Source organism: Trichosurus vulpecula, chromosome 1 (assembly GCF_011100635.1).
Source record: "Trichosurus vulpecula isolate mTriVul1 chromosome 1, mTriVul1.pri, whole genome shotgun sequence".
Taxonomy (NCBI): domain Eukaryota; kingdom Metazoa; phylum Chordata; class Mammalia; order Diprotodontia; family Phalangeridae; genus Trichosurus; species Trichosurus vulpecula.
This window is the reverse complement of record NC_050573.1, coordinates 549312888-549338489: the sequence shown is the minus strand read 5'-3', so window position 1 is coordinate 549338489 and position 25602 is coordinate 549312888. Positions and strand designations below refer to the sequence as shown.

The following is a 25602-nucleotide window of genomic DNA, read 5'->3' as shown; positions in this document are numbered from 1 at the left end:
CATATTCTATTTGTTTGTGCTGGGCTAGGAGATCAGGGGAAGGTTGAGTCTGTCACGTATGAGAGCAAAGAATAAATGATGAATAGCATTCATGTTCTGCTGGTATCTGTACAATGTCTAGAAATATAAAGGAAGGGTCTCTACATGCTCGCTGGAATACCTGTGGAGGATTGGCAGGAAGAAATGGGCAGGATTAACATCATAGGATGAGAAGCCATGAATGAGTATGATCTGCATTGTTACATGATTTATTAAAATAAGTTTATTTGTATAAGTCTCTTTCTATGTTCCATGAGGTCAGGGTCTGGGTCTCCTCTGATCTTTGTAGTTTCCTTAGTAGTTAGCACAATGTTCAAATAAAAAAATAATAAGATTTAGAGCTGAAATGGACCTGAGTGATCTAGTCCCACTCCCTTACTTTAAAAGTGAAGGTTTTGGGAGATTAAGTGATTTGCCAAAAGCCACACACACATTAACAATATTTTCATAGTCCTTTAAAGCTTAAAAAACTCACTTTACAGATGAGGAACTGAGGCAAACAAGGTGAAGTGACTTGCCCAGAGTCACATAGCTAGAAAGTGTCTGAAGATGGATTTGAACTCAGGTCTTTGTGACTCCAGGATCAGCTTTCTATCCACTGTACTACCTTACTGCCTCTGTGCAGGGTGTATAAGGACTCCTGTGTGCCCTGAGATTGCTAATGAAATGTTGGTCAGTTGGACCCTGGTGAAAACACTGATTAAGTAAGCACTCTGATCAATGTGATGTAAGTGCTCCTATGAATCTAAAAAACAGTGTGTTGAAGAAGGGGAGATAGGCTTGCAAGAAGAACCTGTATGAGAATGTAGATATAGTCAACTAAACAAAGAAAGCAGTAGAGTGAGTAGCACTCATTCATATTCTGGTATCACAAAAAGGAAAGATACATTGGAATGAATCAGAAATATCAAAGCTCTACTTTCAGAAATGCTTCTGCGCAGGTAGCACTGGCCACTAAAGCAGGCAAACCTTGAGTCCACATGAAATGGAGTGAATATATAAATGCTTTTATAATAAACTAGTACTACTTCACAACAAATTTGGAAACAGATCTTATCAGTTATAGGCAAGGACTTCCTACTGCTTTTTGTCAATGCTCAGCTCCAAGATACACAGTGTACTGCAGATCAGTGTAGGGCAACCATAAGAAATAACTTCATTCTTAAGCCCAGATTAGATGAAATAAAATTAAAACTGAGGAGTTACTTAAAATTGAAGAGAGAAAAGATGAAGAACTTGAAGGCACTGAAAATATACACGTAAATTCTCAAAGCACAAACCAACAATGAAGTGGATAGCAAGAATATTGGTGATATCTCAAATTATTATGCAAAGGAGACTGACATATTTAGACTAGAATTTCAAAAGGCCCTTTATAAGTATGATGACATAAATCCAACTAATTGGCTAACCATGCCAAAATAGAGTTTAGAGAAAGCTTGTCTATTATGAATGAATGAATTCTTTCACAATATTTGACAGTGTAAAATTATTTCAGGACTCATAGGTAACACTATATGCTATAGCTGCTGTTATGGTAAAACCAGAGAAGGAAAGGTGGAACTAAGGATACTTTTAAGTAGAGGTATCAAATATCACTATGGCAGAAGCAACTTAAAAAACAATTCAAGAACTGCATAAAGATGTTGGAATATTCCATCAACATCTACATGGTATGTGCAAGAAACCTTGAATACTGTATCATCTGATTAAAGGAAACAAACCAAAACAAATAAGCATGCAGAATGGAATTTGGAAAATAAAGATTCTTGAAACCCTTTATCAACATTTAAAGCGAAATTCGAAAGGAAAAGGTGAGATAAGGAAGCACAATTTATAAATGACAAGATAATTCAACAGCAATAAAAACTACACAAGAGATGTTAGAGAAAAGAAATTAATGAAGTGAGGCAACCTCGTAAGCAGGGTGTGGGAAATTTCTGGTCAGCTGTACTGTCACAAATAAAAATCCAACATGAAAGGCCAAGATGGATCAAATGTGAAACAGAAAGTGAATATAATGAATGACAGAGAAGTCATTTCAAGGAAGGTGATCAAATCTCTTGAGTCTCTATAAGACTATAAAGTGCAGATACAATCAGTGATTATTGGTTTATATGCTTTACAATGGCCCTTGAATTTGCCAGATTCCTATCAAATATGAGCCTGATTCTATTTTTCTTATTAGCAGGTCTAACACATCTATTACCAATTATTCCTCTAGGCCAGTTACACACACAGACACACACACACATCAATATATACACATATATATGATTCACACAAAACATTCACAGCTAACATCACTCAAAAAAATCTCCAAAGATTTACAAGAAAATACAAAAAAGAGGTATCACTGGATTTGTTTAATATAATAGAAGATGGTTTATCTCAGACAAAAACTATTAAACTTCTAAGATACAAGAGTGGAATTGAAAGTTGCACCATGAGAGTGGTGTCATGTCTATGTTCATTTAATCAACAATACATCAACAAAGAAGGATCAAACAAATGGCTGGGTTATGGAAATTTAAATTAATTTTCAAAATGGAAGGGTTTAAAATTAATGAAAGTTTATCTTTAAGGAATCCATACTTATTAATTATTGCACATTATGCAATGAAGACGCTATCCCTAGGCTTCTGACAGTAAAACTATCACTATCACAGTGTTATCACAATGTAAGGAAGGCAGTCAAAATGATTGGAATCATGTTTTCTCCAGAAACTTCTCTGTAACTTTATAATATCAATTACATTGGGACTATTTTTTTTACTGTTTTAGAATGATAAATTAGGCTCAGATTCAATCTAATTCAGTAGGTTGAATCTGGCCCCCTTGTGGAAACAGGCGTCACAAGGTGGGGGGGATTTCTTAAGACAGCCCATTGTGGTGAATCCCTAATAAACTTTGTTTTTTCCCTTGGCTGAGAAGGCTTGAGTCGAATTCTTTCGGCAGGACCCGGTGCGTCAATATTTTGGGGTGTCAACCACCCCTCAACCTAAAACCTCTTCATTTTATGGTGCATTGGCCGGGAACGACTGCTAATCTCAAGTTTTTCTCCAGCCAAGACTGGAAGGTAAGCCTCTCCCTAACCCAAACCCCTTCTCGCTCTCCAAGCATTTTGGAAGTGCTTTTCGGGCCTGACTTCCCAGGTCCCAGTAGGTCAGACAGCTGCTCGCTGTCTTGGACTCAGCCTGACGCTCTCAGGTACTCGGTCCAGTGGTTTATGTTCAAGGCCATGGACCTGGGCACACCTTCTGAAGCACAGAGGACAAGGACAGACGCCCTATCCGGAAGTGCGCCCCCAATTTTCCCAATTCTCTCAGGGAACGGGAAAATCTCAGGTACCTTTTTGTGTTTGTTTTTTCTGTCTTGCTTTGTTCCTTTTTGAGGGGCTTACCCCCAGATCCTCCTTGCAGAGGAAGGGACTTCCAGTCCCCTGGGCTCACAATGGGTCAAACTTCCTCGATTCCCAAAAATTCGCCCTTAGGCTGTCTTTTACAAAATTGGAAAAAGTTTAAGTTCTCTAAAGAACTTAAAAAGAAAAAGCTGATATACCTTTGCAATACTGCTTGGCCACAATATTGCCTAGAAGACCATGAAGAGTGGCCTATTTTGGGGACTTTACAATATAATACTCTTTTACAGTTAAAATTATATTGTCAGTGAGAAAGAAAATGGACAGAAATTCCTTACATAATGACCTTCGTGGAGCTCTCTCGGAACCCCGTTCTCATAAAAGATTGTAAGATGCTCATAGCTAGAGCCCCCCCACAAAGGGGCAATGGGGGTCAACAGGACATTTTGGATAACCCCTTCCTTATGGCCCCCAGGGCTTCAGCCCCAGCCCCTCCTCCTGCTCCCCAACCTCCCCGGAGCACCCTTGTTTCCTGCGCTCCCCCTTCCATGGCCATCCCCTCTTTCTCTTGGTTTCCTGTAGTGCAATCCTCTTATCCTGCCTCCTTCACAGTCCAAGTCTCCTACCCTGCATCTCCTCTCACGGCCCCCTGCCCCCTTGGCGACCCCTGCTCAGGTCCCAGCCAAGGGTCTTGTTGCGGTGCCTCCCTCTGTGGCCCCTTCCCCTGAAGGGACCCCTATTCAGGTTCTGGCCTCATGGCCTGCCCCTATTTCAGGCCCTGCAGTATCTACCACCATGGGCCCTACCCCCGAGGCAACTCCTACTCAGGTTCCAGCCTGGGGCCCTGCCCCCACGGCAGTACCTCCTCCTCTGGCCCCTCTCTCTGAGGTGGCTCCCACTCAGGTCTCTTTGGTATCTCCCTCTCTGACCCCTACCCCTCCTCAGGTACTAACTGATCTTCTCCCTTGCCAGCCAGATGACCTGGCCTTGCAGTCTAATCTACCTCAGTCGGCAGCTCTCAGCCCCTCCCTCACCAGAAGCGGGACTTCCACAGCGCCTTCAAGGCTTTTTCCCCTGAGGGAAATGACTGCCTCCCCTGCTGGGACAAGGAGAGTGCACGTTCCATTCTCCATTTCAGATCTCATCCAAATTAAAGAAAAACTGGGGAGATACTCAGAAGATCCTACTAAGTTTACTGAGGGTTTTAGGGATTTGTCCCTGCAATTTGAACTTTCTTGGTGTGATTTGCATATCCTTTTCTCTACCTGTTGTGCCACTGAGGAGAAGAGGAGAATCTGGGAACATGCCCAAAAATTTGGGGATAGTTTGGCTAGCAATAACCCCATAAAATATCCCCCAGGAACAGCTGCCTTTCCCACTAGTGACCCAGGATGGAATTATCAAAGGAGTGAGGATAGAGAAAAGAGAGACCATATGGTAATTTGCCTGTTAGAAGGCCTAAGAACAGCATTTCAAAAGCAAATAAATTTTCAAAAAATCAGGGAAGTTACTCAGGGAGAAAAGGAAAACCCTGCTCTTTTCCAGGCCCGACTAGTAGAAGCTATTAAGAAGTATACAAATTTGGATCCTGATTCTGTTGAAGGGGCGGCAATACTTAACATGTATTTCATTAATCAGTCTGCCCCAGATATTAGGAGGAAACTGCAGAAATTGGCAATGGGACCCCAAACACCTCAGGTCCAGTTGCTGGAGACGGCCTTTGGAGTCTTCAACAACAGAGACCTAGTTGCAGCAGAGGAAAGAAAATGCAGGCAAAGAGCTAGAGACAGAGACCATGCTCAATTCTTGGCTGCTGCCATGGCCAAGAAAAGACCCAAGGAGTGCCCCAGGGAGCCCCCTTGGAAGCCCATTGGCTCGGGCAGTTGGGAAACCTGCTTTCGATGCCACAGGGAGGGTCACTGGTCTAAGGAGTGCCCCTCTAGGGCGCCCCCCTGGAAGAAGCCTCTAGGATCCACACCTCCAGGACCATGGCCAGCATGTCCCTGAGGCTGGAAAAGTGGTAGAGCCTCCTCCCAGTACCCTGTCCTCCAGTCTTCTCAAGACTTGGAAGGAGGGGAAAGCCTGGGGCTTGGCAGTGCTCCCACTTTCTCCACCTCTCTCGCGGAGCCCTGGGCAAAATCGAGGCAGAAGGTAAGGTTACCCACTTTATCACGGCTATGTTCTCTTGTTTTAACTAATGGCTCTGGCCCCACATGCCCCTCGACCCATCAGGTCATGGGCATCAAGGATCTGTTGTCTGAACACTCCTTCTCTGGCCCTGACCCCTTGGGAAGGGACCTGATGGTGAAATTGGGAAGCCAATTTTCTCTAGTTAAACGTCATAACGCCCTTTTCCCTCTGTCTATCAGACCTCCCCATGTTCCCCCAGAGGCATGGGAGAGGGTTGAGCCAATTGTTTGGGATCAGGGAATTCCTAGGCAAGCTACTTCTGCCACCCCAGCCATAGTTCCCCTCCATAGCCTTCAATATCCAATTAAGCCCAAGGCTTGGGAGGGACTGCAACCATTAATTGGCACTCAAGGCCCTGACTCACTCCCTCTAGAGTGGGGCCCCTACCCAGCACAAGCTTTTGGGACTTTGAAAACTAAACTGACCACCACTCCAGCATTAGCTTTACCTAATCTAGAAAAACCTTTCACTCTCCATGTTGATGAAAGGAGAGGACAGGCCTTGGGAGTCCTAACCCAGGCTTTAGGACACGACCCCAGACCTGTTGCCTATTTTTCAAATCAGTTAGACTCTGTGGCAGAGTACTGGATGGCCTGCATGCCTCAGGGCCGTAGCTGCTACAGCCACTCTAATTGAGGAAGCTTCTAAACCTCTAGCAGACCAACCCTTAGGAGCTCTGACTCCCCATAGAGTTCAGAGCATACTGGAAGCAGATGGCCACCAGTGGCTGGCTAACCACAGGCTCACCACATATCAAACCTTGCTCTTAGATACCCCTGACCTAATTTGGATGTGCTACACACTCCTGAACCCCGAAGCAGTGTGGTACACAGAGCAAGTGGTTAGGGGAGCTAGGTATGAAATAGTCATCTTTAATTTCCTCTGGGGAAATTGTCTTTTCTCTATACTCCTATACTGCCTGTTTGCTGCCTGTTTGCTTAACCTCTTTGCCAAGTTTGTCTCCTCCAGACTCCAAGCCATCAACTTCCAGATGACTGTGTACCCCTTGAACTGGACCCATCGAGACCCCTTGAACTGGACCCATCGAGCCGGGAACAGATCTACACCCCTTGCCAGCAGGAAGCAGTTTCAGAAGCTGAGATCTTCGTCCCTGACCCCAAAAGAATTTGGGTCCTATTTGTTTGAGGGGGGAATGATGAGGGCCCAGTCTCTGGGAACCCCCTTGAATCTGGAATACAGTCTCTGGGAGCCCCCTTGAACTGTCCTTGAATCTTCCAACTGGATCTGGCCTTCCCCTAAGGCCACAAGCCTCACATTATCATTAGGCCCAAATCTCTACCTAGCCTTGCCCTTTGTTGTTCAGCTACTTCCCACCCTTAATCCCATTACCTCACCTTGCCCTCCTTGGACTTCCCCTCAAGACCCTCCCTAAACCCCTCCTCTAGTCACCCCAAACCACCCCTCAATCCCTCCTACAATCTTTGTGTATATAATCTCCATCTTGCCTCCATGAAGGTGCTCAGATTCAATCTAATTCAGTAGGTTGAATCTGGCCCGCTTGTGGAAACAGGCATCACAAGGTGGGGGGGATTTCTTAAGACAGCCCATTGTGGTGAATCCCTAATAAACTTTCTCTTTTCCCTTGGCAAAAAAAAAAAGAATGATAAATTAACTACGTGTCTTTGATTGAGCCTTACTAGGGGCAAAGTCCCAAGCCCAAACCCCTATCTACTAGGTGCTAAGCCTATGTGGGCATGAAGCCCTCAGGATCCTAAGGGGAGTTGCTAAGACCAGAGTCAATGGTAGGAGCCTAAGTTCTGGTCACTCAGATGACATTTGATGATGGCTAAAGAGTGTATAAAAAGAGAGAACAAAGCTATTTGCAGGGGCTCTGAGCCACAGGAAGAGTGGCGCATGATTCTGGGGGAGGCATTGCTATGAGCTCCCCAGCTCCTGAACTCAGATGTTGATGGCTTCTTGGTAATCATGAATTGTATTTGGTCTGTTCATAATGTATGTTTGTAATTTGTTTGTATTTGCTCTGAAGTTCAGAGTGCTGGCTTTTTCCCCTGAACTAAGTGAATGATATTTGTGTGTTGGATTGAAATAAGATTGTTAACCCCTTAACATTGCTTTCCTCAGTAAAGCAGATCAAAAGAACCTGTGCTAGCAGCGTTCTTGTTGTTGGGCTTGTGTTGGGCTTTCACCCCAACAACAGCTGCTAGCTGAATTGTTGCAACGAACTTCTCCAACAAAACTCCTTTTATTAGCTGATTGGTTTCTAGGATATAAGCTTCTGGGATGTAGGGCTGAATATCCACCTATCTTTCAGCAAGTTTGTGAAGCCAATCATACTCCAAAGTCCATACATGCATCCTGCCAGGTCGAGTTTCCAGATCAGGTTTCCAACAGTATTCCTGAGGTGCTAGTGTCTTTAATATTATCTACTCAAGACCTCATTCCAGCATGTATTCCCTAGTTATAGTAATATCTCTCTTATATCATTGATTAATACAGTAATTCATGTCTAAGCATCAACTAATTAATATCAATTAATTTTTTTAAAAGGGATATTTATTGAGAGAACATAGCAATAACAGACGTATAAATGTTTTACCCAATCTACTGTCACCTCAGTCCCTTGGGGAAGCATTTGCTCACCAGGTTTACTTCTGAATGTGACTCATGGGTAAATCACTCCAGAAAAGTCTCAGATACTAAGTTGAATAACTGCTGAGCTGGGTCCACTAGATCATTCTTCAGGGCCTCACTATTGATCTGGATCTTATAGGCTGCTCTTCAGGACCTTGCTGGCACTTTCATTGGATCTCTAGTCCTCTGACCATTTGAATTTCACAAGGTTGTAACCTAGATTGGGATTTAGCAACCTACAGCTCAAACTACACACCTGTTTTTGTATGGCCCAGTAGCTAAGTAAGAGTAGTTTTCACATTTTTATATACAAGTTTATTTAAAGTGTAAAAACTATTCTTAGCTAGCTCCTGGGCCATATAAAAACAGGTAGCAGCTGGATCCAGCCCTTGGACCATAATGTGGTGACCTAGAGGCCTTAGTCTAATACTCTTACCTAATAGTAGAAAGAACACATGCAAAGAGGCAAATAACAGATGACTACACTTAAAGGATACATGTCAGCCTGGTGAGTGGGAGCTTGCAGGAGGCAGTCAATGACACCATTCTGGTATGATCTCTCTCTTAATAAGAGCATTGATCTCTCAGCCCCATAGTGGCTTTAGTTAGGAGGTCCCTCTCCCACTCAGAGCAAACCCTGCTCACCACTGATAAGGGAAAAAAAGGGCCAGATAATTTGGTTAGTGCCTTCTGTTAAGGATTCTCAGTTCTGGTTCAGCAGCTAACCAAAAGGGTCCAGTAGTAAGGTTGCCAGAAATATAAGGGCATCTGTGCATAGTCTAAGCCTTCACATCTTTCTGTAACCAGATTCCTCAGCCTCTTCCAAGTGTTTAGGCAGCAGATGTGCTCTGAGGATAGGGCTACTGATGGCCAGCTCTTCTTCACACACTCAAGACAGAAACGGGATTAAACAACAGCAATTTCTACTAACAACTAAGGGGGAAATATAATACTAAATAAAACATACAAAACTGACAAGTTATTGAGCATGGAAAGTCAATCCTAAAATATCTATTTTAATTACAAAAGGTTAGCACAACTTCCTAGGGCTAACTGATTCTATTTCCATCAGCCTAGCACTAGACCTGGCCTTGCCCTGATGGCCTGTAACATTTCCTAATGTTACAAAAAACTGACTTTTTATTTTTCCTTTTCAAAACTGACACTCCTTTTTCATCCCTCACTTTCATCCCTCGCTTTGAGATTTCTTCCCATTTGCTGAGGTGTGAAGAATTGACACCAGCTTGACCTAATTAAACATGTGACCCATGAGTCCATTGCAGAAAAAGAGCTCTGGTTCATACTGGCTTTAATCTTATGGGCTTTCATAATCAGACTCTTTGCCTCCTGCCCCTACCTGGTGATTTTCTTGGAAACATCAGAATTTGGTTCATGTTTAGATCCCTACAGAAAAAAGTTAAAGGGCCATCAGCTCCAACAAAAGTACTCAATATAGCATTAAATACAGAACTATTAACAAAAAGGGCAAAAGACTCATATCTGAGCTCATCAAGAATCAAAACAATTTTCCTCTACCTAGGAACCTATACATTTTTCTATATTTGTAGGACAACTCTGGATTGAGGTTGGCTCAAAATGGGAAAGTTCTTGCTGAAGAGTCAAATAAGGGAGGTAGAACCAAGATGGTAGAGAAAAACCAGGAAGCAGCCTGAGGTCTGACCAGTTTCCCTCAGAAACAATGTTAAATCAAGCTTCTAAATGAATTCTGGACCTACAGAACCCACAAAAAAAGACTGAGTGAAACAATTTTCCAGCCAAAGATAACTCAGAAAGACTACAGGAAAGGTCTGTCTTACTTGGCTAAAAGGAGAGTGTAGCCCAGCACAGGCATTGTCCAGGCAAGCCAGTGGGAGGCTGTTAGCCACAGCACAGATCATCAACTGAGGCTCTGGCTCAGCAGGCCAGCCACAAGGTCTATAGACCCAGCACCGCAGGTAAACTGCCAGCCTTAGAACCTGGGGCACAACAGGCATGACTATGCTGGGCCACCCTAACACAGTGGGCAAGCAGCCAGCCCCAGAGGCCCCTAGAGCAGAAAGTCAGTGATCAGGCCCCTGGCCACAAATGCAAGAAGCTTGAGACAGTGCCTCTTGTGCCCCAAGAGCAGAGCTCAACTTTAAAAGTTACAAAATAGGCTAGAAAATGAGCAAAAACAAAAAAAGAATCCTAATCATAAAAAGATACTATGGCAACAGGGAAGATCAAAACACAAACTCAGAAGTGGATAACAATGTCAAAATGCCTACATGAGAAGAATCGAAAAGGAATATGAATTTGTCTCAAGCCCAAAAATTCCTCATAGAAGAGCTCAGAAAAGACTTTAAAAATCAAATATGAGAGGTAGAAGAAAAATTGGGAAATGAGAGTTATGCAAGAGAATCATGAAAAAAGAGTCAGGTTGGAAAAGGAAGCACAAAAACTGACTGAAGAAAACAACTTCTAAGAAAACAGAATTGGCCAAATGGGGGAAAAATCCACTGAAGAAAACAACTCCTTAAAAAGCAGAATTGGTCAAATGGAAAAGGAGGTACAAAGCTAACTGAAGAAATAATTCCTTAAAACTAATAATTGGGCAACTGGAAGGTAATGACTTTAGTCAAATAAAATCAAAAGACTGGAAAAAATGGAAGAGAATGTAAAATATCTCACTGGAAAAACAACTGACCTGGAAAATAGATCCAGGAGAGATAATTTAAGAATATTGCACTACCTGAAAGCCATGATTAAAAAAAATAAAAAGGCTGGACAGCATCTTTCAGGAAACTATCAAATTACATCCTAGAATGAGAAGGTAAAACACTAATTGAAAGAATACACTGATCACTTCCTGAAGAGATTCCAAAATGAAAACTCCAAGGAATATGGTAGCCAAATTCCAGATCTATCAGGTCAAGGAGAAAATACTGTAAGCAGCCAGAACAAAACAATTCAAATATCAGGAGCCACAGTCAGGATTACATAGGACTTAGCAGCTACTACATTAACGGATCAGAGGGCTTGGAATATGATATCCTGGAAGGCAAAGGAGTTTGGATTACAAGCAAGAATCACCTACCCAGCAAAACTGAGCATAACCTTTCAGGGGGAAAAATAGACATTCAGTTAAATATGGGACTTTCAAATTTTCCTGATGAAAAGACCAGAGTTGAACAGAAAAATTTTATCTTCTAATGCAAGACTCAAGAGAAACATAAAAAGGTAAACAAGAAGAAAAAACCCCCATGCAACTCAATAAGGCTAAACTGTTTACATCCCTCCATGGGAAGCAGATACTTGTAACTTTTGAGAACTGTATCTCTACTTAGACAAAGGGTGTGGGTTATAGGGTGACTTTCACGTGATGATTAAAAAATATTAAGGGGTGAAAAGAAGGAGTATACTGGGGGAAGAAGAAAAGGGGAGGTAGGATGGGGTAAATTATATTACATAAAGAGGTATAAAAGACCTATTACAAGAATTAGAATAGGCAATAAGAAATAAAACTATCACTCTTTGTAGACGATATGATGGTGTACTTAGAAATCCTATGGAATCAACTAAAAAACTGCCTGAAATAATTAACAGCTTTAACAAAGTAACAGGATATAAAATAAACTGACGTAAGTCATCACCATGTCTACACATTACCAACAAAGTCCAGCAAGACAGAAAGAAAAATTCCATTTAAAATAATTAATTATAGACGATATGAAACATTTGGGAGTCTACTGTAAAGACAAACCCAGGAAATATATGAAAACAATTATAAAACACTTCTCACACAAATAAAGTCAGATCTAAACAACTGGAAAAATATCAATTGCTCATGTGTAGGCTGAATTAATATAGTAAAATGACAATTCTACCTAAATTAATTTGCTTATTCAATGCCATATCACTACCAAAAATTATTTATAGGGCTAGAAAAAACAAAAACAAAATTCATCTAGAAAGAATTATCTAAAATTAATCCCAAAACAATCTAAAACTATAGTATAAAGCAGCAATCATCAAACTATTTGGATCTGCTAAGAAATAGAGTGGTGGACCATTGGAATAGATTAGGTGTACAAGACACAATAGTAAATGACTACAGTAATCTACTGTTTGATAACCCAAAGACCTCAGTTTTTGGGATAAGAACTCACTATTTGACAAAAAACTGCTGGAAAAATTGGAAAATAGTATGAGGCATAGACCAACATCTCACATTGTATACCAAGATAAAGTCAAAATGGGTACATGATTTAGACATAAAGGGTGATGCCAAAAGCACATTAGGAGAGCAAGGAATATGAAGGAGAGCAAGCAACTGTCAAATGTATGGAGAAGGGAAGAATTTATGACCAAACGAGAGAGAATATTATGAAATACAAAATGGATAATTTTGATTATATTAAATTAAAAAGTTTTTGCACCAACAAAACCAATGCAATCAAGATTAGAAGGAAAGTAGAATGCTGGGAAATAACTTTTCGAGCCTCATTTCTCAAATATATAGAGAACTGAGTCATATTTGTAAGAATACAAGTTATTCTCCAATGATAATGGTCAAAGGATATGACCAGGAAGTTTTCAGAGAAGAAATTAAAGCTATCTATAGTCATATGAAAAAAAATGCTCTAAATCACTATTGATTAGAGAATGCAAATCAAAACAACTCTGAGGTACCACCTCACACTATCAGATTGCCATATTAGAAAGGAAAATTATAAATGTTGGAGAAGATGTGGGAAAAATTGGGATATTAAAGCACTGGAGAGCAATTTGGAATTATGCTCAAGGGCTATAAAATTGTGTATACCCTTTGATCCAGCAATATCACTACTAGGTCTGTATACCAAGGAGATCATAAAAAAAAGAAAAGGACTACATGTACAGAATATTTCTGGCAGCTCTTTTTGTGATGGCAAAGAATTGGAAATTCAGGGGTTGCCCTTCAAATGGAGAATGGTCTCGAACAAGTTGTGGTATAGGAATGTAATGGAATACTACTATGCTATAAGAAATTCAAAAAAAAAAAAAACCTGGAAAGACTTACATGAACTGATGCTGAGTGAAGCAACAGTGATACAATGATCAAAGATAATTCCAAAAGACTCATGGTATCTGAATGCAGATTGAAACATGCTATTTTCCTTGTTTTTGTGGTTTATCCCTTTTGTTCTGTTTCTTCTTTCACAACATGACTAATGTGGAAATATGTTTAATATGACTGCACATATAACCCATATCAGACTGCTTGCTGTCTTGGGGAAGGGCAGGCAAGGAAGAGTGGGAGAAAAATTTGGAACTCAAATCTCACAAAAAATGAATGTTGAAAACTATCTTTACATGTAATTGAAAAAAAATACTATTTAGAAAAACAAATAAAGTTATACAAGTGCCACAAAAAAGAAAAGAATCAAACAACCCCTTTCCCCAGATTTACTCTTCCATATCAGTGAAGGGGAAATTCCAGGTTTGTTCTTCTACAAATCTGTCCTTTGCTGCATCTTGGTTCTGGTTTCTTTATGGTTGTGGAATTCCTCTGCTTGGTTCAGAGATCTCTGTGGTTCCCTGTTGGATCTTGAAGGTGTAACTCGGAATTCCCCTGTTTGCCTAGGAATTCTTTGCTCTGCTGGTGACTAATCTGGCGCCTGGTGCCAGCTTGAATTCCAGCAGCCATCAACTTTGCCCAGGACGCCTCATCATTGTGCCATGTTCTCCTGCTTTCCCTGGAGCCAAATAGTCTCCCTGGAGCTGGACACCATGGTTTTCTCAACTCTGGTTTTTTGATGTTAATGGCACAAGGTAGTAAGTACCCCAGGGTCAGGCTAGGTCTCCACAGCAAAGAGCTAACCTTATGAAGCAATTAACACCTTGTAGGGAGAAGATATTTGGTGTACACAAAAAATTACATGGTCTGTCTTAGCTCAGTTTATGACTAGACCTTAACTATGTTCAGCAGGTTGAGTCTTGGTTCACATTCTCCCAACCAGGGAAGTGGTGATTAAAAATCCTCTACAATTTTACCACACTACAGGTATATTACATGAATAACTCCTTATACCACAAATTTCCACAATAGTGAAGGACTATTTTGTTACAATCTCCCAAATGATTTCCAAAAGAAAGGGGTAATTGTTTTTTTTCACTATCAGTGGCTGAATACTGGCTCTTTAACATAACCTAAGTGTGCTTCATCTTCAAAACTCTCACCTGATCCTTCCAACCTTGCGAATATCTTCCATTTCTTCTGCCCTTTGTGGCTAAACTCCTTGAAAAGGCCATTTATAATAGGTATCTCCAGCTTCTCTCTTCTCATTCTCTTTGTAACCCCTTACAATCCTGATACTAACTTCATCATTCCACCAGAAGTGCTCTCGCCAAAGTAACCAATGATTTCTTAATTGCCAATCCAATGACTTTTTCTCAATCCCTCTCTGAAAACCTTTTACACTGGCGATCAGCCTCTTCTTGATACTCTCTCTCTCTAGGTTTTTGGGGCACCACTCTCTCCTGGTTCTCCTCCTTCTCCTATCAGACCACTCCTCATTCTCCTTTGCTGGATCCTTACCCAGATCATGCCCTCTTAACTGTAGGTATCCTGTATGGTTCTGTTCTGGAGCTCAGTATCTTCTCCTTCTGTACTAATTCACTTGGTGATCTCATCATCTCCCAATTACCATCTCTATGCTGAGGATTTTCAAATCTACCTATCCTGCCCTAACCTCCCTTCATGTTGTTCTCCAGTCTACATCTCTACTTTTCAGATATCTTGAACTAGATGTCCAATAAACATCTTAAATTTAATATGTCCAAAACTGAACTCATTATTTTTCCCCTTAAACTCTCCCCCATTCTGAATATCCCTGTTACTGTCAAGGGCAACACTATCCCCCCAGTTCCTCAGGCTCCCAATCTAGGTGTCATCCTGACTCTTCACTATCTCTCATCTCCCATATCTAATCTGTTGTCATGGCCTGCTGATTTCACCTTTGAAGCATCTCTAAAATACACCCCTTTTCTCTTTTGATATTGACACCACCGTGGTATAAGCCCTTATCACCTCACATTCTGACTATTGTACTCGCCTGCTGGTGGGTGTGCCTTCCTCAACTCTCTCCTCACTCCAATCCATCCTTCACTCAGTCGTCAAAATGATTTTCTAAGGCAGAAGTCTGCTATGTCACCCCCTCTACTCAATAAAATATAAAATCTCCCTATCACCTTCAAGAAAAAAAAACACTGTTTAGTGTTCAAACATAACCATGTGCTGCCTTCCCCCATTGTTCCCCCAAGCATTTCCCACTCTTCTCACACCTTATACCCCCATGTACTCTTCAATACAGTGACACTGACCTCCTTGCTGTTCCTCAACGAATCATCCCATCTCTTGGCTTCAGCCATGTTCTTTAGCTGTCTCCTATGCTCTCTCTGCTCATTCTGCCTTTTCACTTCCCTGGCTTCCTTCAAATCTCAACTAAAATGACTTCTTCTATGGGAAGCCTTTCCCAACCCCTTTTAATTCTAGTTCCTTCCCTCTGTTAGTTATTTCCTATTTCTCCTGTATATAGTTTAAGTTTAGTGTCTTATTGTGATTTCTTTAAAAGCAGAGACTTTTGCCTCTTTGTGTATGTCCAGTACCTGGCACGTTATAGGCACATTATAAGAACGTAATAAATATAGATTGACTGAGTAATTTTTCATGGGGAAGTAGCTCCCAAAGTTTTCTGGCACCTTCTGCTACAGCTCCTGGCTTTGACAGATAGATCTTAGAAGAGTAAGTCTTGAAGAAAAGACAACACGAAGCCATGAAGTTCTGAGCAAAATATATGCTCACAGCAATACCAGCACTTTATAATCTCATGTATATTTTAGGTATCTGCAGTCATATTGCACAGATAACAATAGTTTGATTTCCAAAAGTTAATGATACTTTTCCCAGGGAGAATAGCTGTGAAATAGCTACTCCCAATCACATGTTATCTTGGGTACAGCTACGTCAACCCATAGTAATAGCACACAACTACACAGTGCTTTAAGGAATTCTATCATATCAGCCTCCCTGTTGAGGTAAGGGGAGAGAGTTTCATTTCATTAAGTTTCTAGCTGGTCCTCTTGCTTTGGGGTAGAGAATATTTTTACTTCTGCTCCAAAGTCTTGTTCCCTTACTTGAACTGCCTAAGGTTCTGAAAGGACTCTACCCTGAGCTTAACTCTAGTGACACTGACAATCTTTCAAAAAATTTTCTATAATCATTAATCACCTTTTGTCATGCCCTCCCCATCCTAGTGATTCTGAACCCCTGTAGTTCATGATTCAAACTACATCCCCCAGGCCCCACTGTCCTATTCCTTATTCTCAATCTTCCCAAACTGCCAGCATTCCCTTCCCTTAAACCATCCCACCCCAAAACTACCTATCCCCTCCACTGTACCTTCTGGAAGGCCTGCACTGTGGGCAACAAACCTCCTTTCATCTTAAATCTTTCCTTTCCCAGGTCTAGCTCTCACTGGGACCTGATTCCCTCCTGAGGGCACAGTCTTCCTGGCTGTCCTTTCCAGACCTGGCTGCACGTTCATTCATTCTCTCAATTTTCTGAGTTTGAATACTCCTTACTCTTCATTTCACGTTTCCCCCTATCCTATCACTCAGTAACTTTTCCTTTAATGTTCACACAATTCAGATTTACCACCCAATCAAAATTCTGGTAGCTGTTTCTATAGACTTCCAGGATGCTCTTTCTTTCCTCAAGAGAGTTTAGTACCTGGCTCTAATATTTCCCCCTCAACTACTGCCCTTATACTAGGGGACTTCAACATAATGTTGAAAATCTGTCAAATACCCCAACCTTCCATTTCCTTAACTTACTTATATTTTTCTTCTATTTTCTCCATTAAAGATAATAATTTTTGGATTAGAAAGAACAGAAAATTATAGCTAATAGGGAGTTGATACATAAGATTCATAGGGAGATAGTGGATAAGAACCTAGATTTCTTTCAAGTCATCAGGACCCAATAAACTAAATGAACTAGCATATATTATTGTTGTCACTATGAGTGACTGCTGAAAGATTGTTTAAGGAAGACTTCTAGAGATTCAAGGCAAGACCAAACAGGACCAAACCCCCACCCAACAGTGCAGCTATTGACATGAGTAAATTAAAAAAGGGAAGGAACTGTTGAGAGAAATAAATCAAAGAAAACACTCACAAGTATAAAAAATTAATGCAAATCTAACTCTATAAAACTATAAGGAGAGATGCAAAGGGAAAATGGATTTTCCACAAAGAATACATAAATACCTAAAAAAAAGGAAAGGAGAGAAGAAAATTAAATAAAAGCTCTGGAAGAAACAAAAGAAGTTACCTAGGTTGTGGACTAGACTGGGAGGATGGTGGTATCCTTGTTGGTAAGTGGGAAACGTGGAACAGGGGAAGATATGGGGGGGGGGGAGATAATTCAGTTCAGTTTTCGACATGTTGAGTTTAAGATGTCTACAGAACATCCAGTTGGAGATGTCAAACAAGCATCTGGAGATGTAAATCTAGAGGTTGAGTGGGAAGTTATGGCTGGATAAGGAGATCTGAGAATCATCAGCATAGATGTGATAATAGAATCCAAAGGAACTAAAGAAATCACTAAGTGAAAAGTATAAAGGGAAAAGAAAAGAGGGCTGAAGTTTAGTGGGTGTGCCCTAGATGAAGATGCAGCAAAGGAGACTGTGAAAGAGTACTCAGATAGGAGAAGGAGAACCAGGATAGAGTAGTGCCACAGAAACCTAGAGAAGAGTACATTAAGGAGAAAAGTATGATTGGTAGTGTCAAAATCTGCAAAAAAGTCAAGAAGGATTAGGATTGAAAAAAGGCCATTAGACTTGCCAATTAAAAGAATCCTGTTCTATCAACTGGATGGAGAAGGGAACTTTGTGCCCAGGGTGGGAAGGTACCATGTAGAGGCCACTCAAGGTTCTGAGGCTATGGGGCTACCATACTAGCAGCTCCCATCTCCTCTTCTCCAATCGGTTCTCTTACTTGACTTTTTTGTGCTTCTGCTCCTGCCTCTTCCTTCATTATTCTTGGTGGAATGAGAAGTTTCAGTGGCTTTTCACTAATTATACTGGGATTCTGGAGGAGCCCACTACCTTGGCTTTTTTTCTTTTAAAAAAATTAACATTTTATTTTTCCCCAAAATACATAAAAAACAATTCTTAACATTTGTTTTTAAATTTTTTTTTGAGTTCTCAATTCTCTCATTCCTTCCCTGCCCCTCTCTTCCTTGTCCCCTCTTCCCACCCCACCCCTGCAAGCAATTTGATATAGATAATACAAATGTGCAGTCAGGCAAACATTTCCATGTTAGTCGTGTTGTGAAAGAAAAAAAAACAAGATAAAGCAAAAAAGCACGTTTTGATCTACATTCAGACTATCAGCTCTTTCTCTGAAGAGGGATAGCAATTTTCATCACAAGTCCTTCCCAATGTTCTTGGATTATCATATTGCTGAGAATAGCTAAGTCATTTACAGTTGATCATCTTACAATATTGCTGTTACTGGGAACACTGTTTTCCTGGTTCTGCTCATTTCACTTTGCATCAGTTCATTTAAGTCATTCCAGGTTTTTCTGATAGCACTCCACCCTTCATTTCTTATAATACAAAAATAGTCCATCACAATCATATACCACAACTTGTTCAGCCATTCCCCAACTGATGATTCCTCTCATTTCCAATTCTTTGCTACCACAAAAAGAGCTGCTACAAATATTGTACACGTAGTTCCTTTCTTTTTCTTTTTTTATCTCTGAAATATGGACCTAGTAGAGGTAATCCTGGGTTAAAGGGTGTACATGGTTTTATAGTCCTTTGGGGATAGTTCCAGATTGTTCCACAAAATGGTTCAATCAGTATACAACTGCACCAACAGTGCACTGGTATCCCAATTTTCCTACAGCCCCTCCAACACTTATCATTTCTGTCATGTTAGTGTATTAGGAGGGCAGAGTTTATAATTTCAAAGAGGATCATGTACATGTCTGAAAGGTTTGGAACCGCTGGATATAAGAAACTCTCAAAGTAGGAGGCAGAAGAATCAAAGCATATATTTAGGCTCCAGAGTAACAGATCCATGAACCAGCATCCCCATTTTGATATATTGATCAAAAGCTTCCAGGCCCAATAAGTCCGCCTCACAAGAGTAACCAGGAGGCCACAGAGAAGCATGATGGTGTACAGCAAAATCATATACATGCCTCCCCTCTATGGTAAAAAGATTATCCACTGGCCTCAAGTCCTTGTTCAGCTTCCTCCCATAGGTCAGCTCTGCTACCGGCAGCTCCTGCTTCAGCTTCGGCTGTGGCTGTAGCTATAGCAGCCTCTGGCTCCAACGAAGCTGTTTTTAACCATCCAGCTTCTGCGGGGGTGTAAGGTACACCAGGGAAAGCACAGGTTCTTTCAATCTGCTTAAGCAAGGTGAAGGGGTTGACCGGAAAGCACAGGTTCTTTCTATCAGCTTAAGCAAGGGAAGCAAGGTGAAGGGGCCGACAAGCTTACTCCAATCCAGTATAAACAGAATTCAGTTCAGGGGAAAAAGCCAAACTAGTCAAGGGCACTTGTTGACTAAGTGCTAAGGAGCCCATTTTGGTTACCAACACAGTTAGCCAATCTGGTTTGTGTGGGGGTGGTACCTCAGAGTTATTTTAATTTACATTTCTCTAATCAATAGTGATTTAGAGTATTTTTATATGACTATAGATAGCTTTGATGACTTTGTCTGAAACCTGTCTATTCACATCCTTTGATTATTTATCAATTGAGGCTCAGTTCTCTATATATTCAAGAGCCTTTATCAGAGAAACCTGCTATGAATTTTCATAGTGATGATTACTGTTTTTTCTCTCCAACCTATTTAACTTCTCTCTCTCTCTCTCTCTCTCTCACCCTGCCCTTGTCCATCCTCAAAAGTGTTTTGCTTCTGACTACCACCTCCCTCAATCTTCTCTCCCTTTAGTCCCCTCTCCTTTCTCTTATCCCCTTACCCTCCTACTTTCCTGTAGGGTAAGATAGATTTATATACCCAACTTAGGGTGTATGTTATTCCCTCATGTGCTCTCCCCATCTTCTCTATCTTCCCCTCCACTGTAAAAGCTCTTTTGTGCCTCTTTTATGTAAGATAATTTACCCCAGACTACTCCTCCCATTCACATTCTCCCAGTGTATCCTCTTTGTCACGCCTTAACTTTTTTTATATTTATCCTATATTCAATTCACCCTCTCTTTACATATATCTTCTATTGCCCTCATACTGGGAAAGTTCTTAGAAGTTACAAGTATCTCTTCCCAGGTAGGAAAATAAACAATTTAAACTTCCTGAACCCCTTATGATTTCTCTTTCATGTTTCTCTTTTTATGCTTCTCTTGAATCTTGTTTGAAAGTCAGATTTTCTTTTCAGCTCTGATCTTTTCAACGGGAATACTTGAAAGTGTTCTATTTCATTGAACGTTCATTTTGCTCCAGAAGGATTGTACTCAGTTTTGCTGGGTAGGTGATTTTTGGTTGTGATTCTAGCTCTTTTACCATCCAGATATCACAGTCTAAGCCCTCTCATTTTAATGTAGAACGTGCTAAATCTTGTGTTAGACTGTGGCTCCATGATAACTTGAATTTTTTTTTTTTCTGGCTGCCTGCAGTATTGTCTCCTTGACCTGGGAGCTCTGGCATTTTGCTATAATATTCCTGGGAGTTTTCATTTTGGATTGCTTTCCGCAGGTATCAGTGAATCTTTCAGTTTCAATTTTACCCTCTGGTTCTATCAGGGCAGTTTCCTCGATAATTTCTTGAAAGATGGTGTCTAAGCCATTTTTTGATCATAGCTTTCAGGTAGTCCAATAATTCTTAAATGATCTCTTCTCAATCTATTTTCCAAGGCAGTTGGTTTTCCAATGAGATATTTCATCTCTTCTATTTTTCATTCTTTTGATTTACTATTTCTTGATGTCTCATAAAATCATTAGTTTCCTCTTGCCCAAATATAATTTTAAGCAATTTTTTTCAGTGAGCTTTCATCCTTTCTTTATCGGGATAATTCTGCTTTTTAAGTTGTTCTCTTGTTTGGATTTTTGTGCTTCTTTTACTATTTAGCATATTTAGTTTTCTAAGGTGTTACTTTCTTCAGTATTTTGCTTTTGTGCCTCCTTTACCAAGCTGCTCTCTTTCATGATTTTCTTACATTACTCTAATTTTTTCCTAATTTTTCCTCTACCTCTCTTATTTGATTTTTTTTTGAGTTCTTCCGGGGATTGAGACTAATTTACACATTTTTCTTTGAGGCTTTGGATGTAGCCATTTTGACTCTGTTGTCTTCTGAGTTTGTGTTTTGATCTTCCCTTTCACCATAGTAATTTTCTATGGTCAGGATCTTTTTTTTGTTTGTTCATTTTTCCAGCTTATTTCTTGACTTTAATTCTATGGCACCATGGGTCTCTGCTTTCGGGGTTGTCTCTGGCACTATCCCAAGCTTCAGGTTTTTATGTAGCTGTTTTCAGAGCTATTTCTTGAGACCGGTAAGTTTTCAGTCTTTCAAGGTAGTATCTAAGGAGAGCTCTGTTTAACTACTCTCCTGGTAACTATACACAGGGTCCTTACTCCCATGTGGCCTTAAACTCTGACATACTTGTGCTCCTCCTCATCCTGACACTGAGACCCAGGACTATGACCTGGATCCAAGGATGGGCAATGCAACAGAGTCCTACCCCTGTAATCTCCTGACCAGTTGTTTGACTCTGGAAGCCACGACTGCTGCCAATGATTCAGTCACCCCCAAGGCCCGCTGCTGGTTTGCTGGGGTCCAGTCTGAGCTGGCACAGCCTGTGCTTGACTGTGCTTATACTCTCACTCCCAGCGTGACAGACCTTTCCTGCCGACCTTCTAACTTGTTTGGGGCTTAAAAACTGTTTTATCCTGTCCTTTTGTGGATTCTGCTATTCCAGAATTTGTTTTGATGCATTATTTAAAGTTGTTTGGAAGGGAATTTGGAAGAGCTCAGGTGAGTCCCTGTCTTTTCTTTGTGATCTTGGCTCTGTCCCTCCTATCCTGGCTTTCATATTGTTCAGTCATGTTTACTGGAAGTCTAACATTCTTCTTTTAATAACCTCTCTATACTTCTAGGTTCTCAGCTAGAAATCTTAGCCACCTGTGACTCCCCTTTCTCTTTCTATGTTGCAAAATTCTATCTATTTCTTCCTCCTCAATCTGTCTTTTGGATTCTTATATTTCCTATTTCCCATCTACAAATAATTAGCTGAAAGGCAGCATGGACTGGCACATAGAGATAACAGATCACACAACTAAATTAGAACGGACCTCAGATTCTAGAGCTACCCTTACAGTAAGGAAGCTCAATATTCAAGTTCCCTTTCTTATACTGGCTGTGTGATACTGACCAAGTCATAATTTCTAAGTGCCCCATGAAACTTTCTAAGACTATATATGGGTTAAAGAATAGGTGCTGACCTGAAGGACAGAGAGAATTTCTTCAAGTGGAGTTCCCTATACCAATGAAATAACAAATCTGGTCCAAGCCTCACTTCCCCAACAAAACAGCAACAACAACAAAAACCTTAATTAACTAGCTTAGGCCAGCTTCTCAGAGTCATTCGGTGTCAGAGTTGAAAGGGATCCTAGGAGCATAGCTCTGGAGTTGAAAGGGATATCAGAGGCCATCTATTATAACCTTCTCATTTAACAAGTAAGGAAACTGAGGCCCAGGGGAAATAAGTGAATTGCCCAAAATGACATAGCATCAAAGGTGGGTTTTGGACCCAGGTACTACATATAGATCGAGTGTCAGGGCTCTTTCATCTGTACCTATAAATCAGGCCATTTAGGCCTAAGGCATAGCTAAAAGTGAACTTCCACTATAACACCCAACCAAATGATCATGTTGTCTAGGTTGTGCTTAAAGACCTCCAGTGAGGAGAAACTCACAACGTCCAGAGGCAGTCCCTTTTGCTTTTGGACAGAATTAAGTTATGAAGTGTTTCCTTACCCATGAAAGTCTAAAATTGTCTCTCTGTACCCGTGGCATCAAGGTTTTTTAGGTTGGGGCAAAACAAAACAAGTCTATATCCTCTTCCACATGATAATCTTCCAAATATTTGAAGACAACTATCATGTTCTCTATAAGTCTTCCACTCTCTAGTGTTATTTTCTATTCTAGGCAAGTTACTGTCAGTTTCTTCAATTGTGCTTATTAAAAGAACCTCCAAAAGAGTCTATGGTCACTCTCCTCTCTAATCCATTTTGAAATTAAATGCTACATATGAATCAATGAATAAATCAGTATCCATTTATTAATGGCTACTATGTGTAAAGCATAGAGCTGTGTGCTGGGGATATAAATACAAGCAATGAAATAATCTTTTATCTCAAGAAGCTAACATTCTAACAAGGGAAACAAGTTATATGTCCAGGTATATGTATATGTATATACATGTGTGTGTGTATGTGTATATATATATATATCATATATATATATACATACACTATATATAAAGATAATAAATATAAAATGGTTAAATATAATGTAGTTTTGGAAGGAAGGCAGAAATGAGCAGTTTGGAATCAGGAAAGGCTTCAGTTAAGAAGTGCTGCTTGAGTTGCATCCTGAAGAAAGAAAGGAGTTCTACGAGGCAGAGGAAGTGAGGATGTAATGTAGTATAGTATGTAAGAAACAGAAAGAAGGCCATCTTAGCTGGACTACAGAGTTTTTGAGGGAAAGTAAAAAATAATGAAGCTGAAGACATAAATCAGAAGCAGGCCTTGAAGGGCTTTAAAAGCTACAAAGGAGTTTTGATATTTTATTCTAGTGGGAAAGAGGAAGATCTTAGAGTTTACTGAATAGGGGAGTGACATGGGCAGATCTGTGCTTATAGAAGATCATTTTGGCAGCAGTATGGAGAATGGTAAAGACCTGAGGTGAAAGATGTGGGAGGTTATTTCAGTTCTCCAGGTAAAAGGTGACTAGGGACTGAACTAAGGTGTTATTGGTGTAAGTAGGGAGAAGGTGTCAGATGTGATACCTATGGAGGTAGAGATTGAAAGATGTGGTAACTGACTAGATGTGGCGAATGAGAGAGGATAAGAATAATACTGAGATTAAGACTCTGAAGAACTAGACAAATGGTAACAGAAGAGGGGATATATGCTGAATGAGATGTCTCAAGGATATCCAGTTTGAAATGTCAAATAGGTAACTGGAGATGGGAGACTAAAACTCAGGGGAGAGATTAGGGCTAGGCATATAGATTAGTGAGCTATTGGCATAGAGATCATAATTAATTTATGAAAGTTGACAAAGTCATCAACAGATATACAATCTTCCAAATATATTTGTTTCATCACTTTACTCCCCTATTCAGAAATACAGTATGGTTTCCTACTGTCCATTGGATAAAGTCTAAACTTGTATGCCTAGTATTCAAATCCTTCATAAAATGGCCATATGAATGATTTTACTTACTTTTGTGGTCTAAGATAAACATTCAATTCTCAGCTGAGGTAAGTCTATTTGCTCATGGATTTATTCACTCAACTTCAAGTTTTGCTTATTACATTTTCCTTGCCTATACTCTATACTCCTTTGTTCTCTCTTTGGCCTGAAAACTCAATACAAATACTGCTTTCCCCAGGAAGTACTTAATTCAATAATAAGTAAGTAAACACAATAAAAACTAAGGAGAGAGTAAAGTACAAATACTTAGGAAGGCTTGGGAAACAGCATTAATACAGAGCTTTTAATGAAGATAAGAATCCTGAAAAGAAAAGTTTGAGGAGGAAACTCATTCCAGCCATAGGGGATAGCTTGTGAGAATCAGGTAGGGAGGGAAAGGAAACTTTGGAGAGAGCTAGTAGTGGCTGTTATATAGTGTGGGAGAAGGAAAGGAATGTGAAATAAAGATGGAATCATAACTCCAGATGACATTAAATGACAGACTAAGAAGTTTGTGTTTTATTGCAGGTAGTCACACAAAGTTTAGGAGTAGGGTCAGAACTCAGAAAAGGTTGTCTTGGAAGCTCTTTGGAAGATGGATTGGACAGGAAAGAAAATGAATACAGGGTAACCAACTGGCTGGCTATTATACTAGCTGGACAAGAGGCAATAAAAGCCTCCTTTAGGGTGGTGGTCAGTGAGCAGATAGAAGGAAAGAGATGTGAGAGACATCCCTAAGATAGAATAAGACTTGAATGTAGAGTTCATAATGACTTTTCCCTTCTCTGAACAACACTTAACATCTATACTGTCTCACATTCCATAACCCTTTCTCATATTCAGCCTCAATATTAATGGAAGCTTCTCAAAGGAGTTTGTTTCTTATGCTTCTTTTGTATTCCCACAGGATCTTGCATAGTTGCTC

General features: G+C 40.4%; 1 protein-coding gene across 1 annotated transcript in view; it reads right to left on the bottom strand.

Moving 5' to 3' along the window:
* The window catches only part of LOC118834192 (ATP-binding cassette sub-family A member 3-like), a 351631-nt gene that overhangs the window by 151196 nt on the left and 174833 nt on the right, over window positions 1–25602 (bottom strand). The gene's annotated exons all lie outside the window — the stretch shown is intronic.